The following is a 3,532-nucleotide window of genomic DNA, read 5'->3' as shown; positions in this document are numbered from 1 at the left end:
GATGTGGCCATCCTGCTCCTTCCCCTGCCCACCCGGCCCTAAGAGCCCACCCCCCTACTCTGCCCTCCAGGAACTCACTTCCACCGCCGTGCCCACCACCACACCCATGGTCAAAAAGTCCGATGCCAGGAGGTCAAGCCCTGGGGGACACAGAGATGGCCACAGCCTGGTTGAGCCGCGTACGCCCTTTCCCTGAGTGAGCACCGGGGCTGCTGCAGGGGTCCTGTGCTCCCAGGGAGCCAAAATAACTTTTCCTCCCGCCTCCTGGGCATGAAACGCTCCCAAAAATACCCACCACGTGATTCGGCCTCACTCTGGTGTCAGTGGAGGAGAAGGAGGAAGGGGAGGGGCACTTGCTGTCTGAGCCAGGCATCCACCCGGCTCTCCCAGCTCTCCCTGCCCTCTGCCCCTCGTCTGCCCCCTCGGGCCCCATCACACAGCACTCGAGACCCCAAGGAGTGTCTGGGTTTCTGGGCCCCAGGAGTGCAGGTGCCTGGCCCAGGGTCCTCCAGGGGACTTCTCCCCGTAACTGGCAGCTCCCACGATCTCTTGGCCATCCCCAAATTCCAGCACTACCCACTTCGCTCTGCACCCAGCCAGCCATGCCCCCCCACCAACCTTGCATCTCCCGGACTCCCTGTCTCTCACCCTGGCCTCGGAGCCCCTGAAGCCCCTCCTTCCTGCCCTGAGTGTTGAGGCTGGGAGGGGAGAGTCTCTTGAGCAGCCTCAGGCCACAGCAAGGCCCCTCTCCTCCGTGGCCACTGCTTCTGGGAGGCTTCTCCACCCCAAGACCACTCCCCGAGTGGCTCTTTTGTTGCCCTGGGTCACTCAGGGTCCCCGGCTGAAGGCTGCCGGATCCATACCCCACACTCAGGGCAGGGCCAGAGCCTGTGGCTCCCCCTGAAGCTGGAGGGCCCTGACCTGGGGGGTGGGCAGCCTGGGACCGGCCCTGCCCAGCACAGGAGGCTCTCCCCAGCCCAAGGTCACTGCTGCTGACCCAGCGACCTGGCACTGTTGATGCACGGTTGGGACCCTGCTGGGCCACAAGGGAGCAACTCAGAGCTGGCCTACCTGCACCCTGGGGCACCATGAGACCTGGGCGCCGTGTGACCCAGCCACGCAGATCCCAGGACCCCAGGACGGGGTCTGAGGCACAAGCAGTCCCAGCTGCAGCAGTACCTCTGTGCTGGCCTCTCCTCAGTCAGGAGTGGGATGCTGGACTTTCCTTACCTGGTGGAGGAGGGGAACAGGCCACAGCATGGGAGGACCAGGGAGCTTCCCGGGATATGGAGGGGATGCCCTCCACTCAGCCCAGGTCCTGCCTCAGCTCTGGCGAACAGCAAGAGTTTTCACCTGGCTCTGCTCACGCTTTTCACATGTTGTTACTTTTGGAATAATAACAAAATCCAGCAGGAAAATGACAGCAAGGATGGTGTCAGCAGTCAGACTGAACTACTCGGTGCACTGAACAATTAAGTTTGTTTGGAGCTTCTAGGTGGGTTCTGTGGGCCGGCTCCACATAGGTGGTGTGGCAGAGGGCTGCCCTCCTGCTGAGCCCGTGGGGGACCCGGCCCCCTAGCCACACCCCACACCAGGACAGAAGGCCACCTCCAGGAAATCCTGAAAGTGCTTCTGGGACCCCTTTCCCGGCCCAGGGCAGGGAGAATGCCTGGCACCCAGGAGGTGGAGGTGCTACGGGCAGACGGGACCCAGCAGATGGGAGCAGGGTGGGGTGGAGGCCTTGGCAGGGGTGTCCAGGGACACTGGAGTTGGTAGGTTGCAGCAGGGCAGCTGCTCCTTCCCTGCTGTCTGGAGTGACCCTTGCAGGGTCTCAAACCCAATGCCATGTGGTCCTCACACAGCCCTGCTGGGGTCCCTGGCTTCACGTGGGCTGCTATCTGGGGATGGTGTGTCTGAGGGGCAGAGAGCTGGCTGAGCTGGGGGCAACATCCATGTCCAACCAGCTGGCACAGGGCCCACAGCCCGGGCTGGTCGAGCTGAGCACAGCGCTTCTCCAAGCGGGCCCTTCAAACCACCGGCCCCTCCTCACGCAGCTCCTGCCCCTTTCCAGCCGGTTGGAGGTCTGGGGGCTTCTTCTCCAGGGTTCAGGGCCTCCTCTGGGCACTCGAGGGGCCTGCCTGGGTGTTTCCAAGTGGCCCGTGGGGCTGGCTAGGCAGAGGCCATTTGCTGTGTCGCCTCCCTCTGCCGCTGGAGCGGCGCCTAGGTGGCTCCTGGCCAGCAGCCTGTGACTCCCACCTGGCTGGGCGGGCAGCCCTGGCCCGGCTCACATACCCTGAGCTGGCACCTGCTTCAAGTCCACTGGAAGATGCCCACTTTCCCTCCCCCAGGGCACCTGTCACTCTGACCTGGGGCTGTCACTCACCTTGTCTGCTTCCCTCCAAGTTATGGCTGCCCCTTCCCCCAGGTTAGGGTGTAGACAAGTGTGAGAGCTGAGAAGGGCTGCTTCATGCGTGGCTGGTGTAAGAGAGGTAACAGCAGTGACAGGCGAAGACAATAAGATGGACACAGAGACACAGAGACATAAAGACGCAGAGACAGAGATACAGTGACAGAGAAAGAAGAGACAGACAGAATGACACAGAGACAGAGATACAGTGACAAAGAGAGAAAGAGACAAAGGGAGACAGAGAGGCAGAAAGACACAGAGACAGAGAGATACAGTGACAGAGAAAGAAGAGACAGAATGACACAGAGACAGAGAGATACAGTGACAGAGAAAGAAGAGACAGAATGACACAGAGACAGAGATACAGTGACAAAGAGACAGAAAGAGACAAAGGGAGACAGAGAGGCAGAAAGACACAGAGACAGAGAGATACAGTGACAGACAAAGACAGAGGCAGAATGACACAGAGACAGAGATACAGTGACAGAGAAAGACAGAGGCAGAGGCAGAGAAAGGCCCAGTCAGAATGTGAGGGCTGGCAGAGGGTCTCTGTCCTCTGGGTACCGGCTGGAGGTGTGCTTGGAGCTCAGCCTGGTCTGGGTTATAGAACCAGGGAGCGGTCAGCCTAGGAGTCCAGTGCTGAAGCCCAGACCCTGGACCCTTCTGCTCAGAGGAGCCTGTACCTCCATGTACCATCCTGCCCCTCCTGTGCAGACTGTCCCAAAGGTGTCTCCCTGCATGTGGCTTGTGGAGGTGGCAGGGTCAGTCATGAGCCTGGCTCTGTGTTCAGGGGGTACCCCAGGGTCCTTTCTGGGGTCACTGTCAGGGTCAGCTGTGGGGTTATCCACCCAGTTAGGGATGGAGGGAGAAAGTGCCAGGGAAGGGAGTGACCTTTCCTTCCTGGACCGAAACATGTCACCCTTGCTGTCCCCTCCCAGGTCCTGAGGACACTAGAAGGGCAGGCTGAGCAGACCAGGCTGGGCTCACTCCACAGCGCATCCAGCGGGGCGTGTGTGAGGACTGAGGCCTCGGACCAGGGGAGGTGGAGATGGCCCTAAGTGCCACAGGGCCCACGAGTCACTGGCAGAAAGGGGTCCGGGGTGCCTCCTGCCTCCTGTCCCCTGT

This window comes from Sapajus apella, unplaced genomic scaffold, assembly GCF_009761245.1.
Source record: "Sapajus apella isolate SASKATOON/1434 unplaced genomic scaffold, GSC_monkey_1.0 scaffold85, whole genome shotgun sequence".
Classification (NCBI taxonomy): domain Eukaryota; kingdom Metazoa; phylum Chordata; class Mammalia; order Primates; family Cebidae; genus Sapajus; species Sapajus apella.
Note: the sequence above shows the minus strand (reverse complement) of the source record.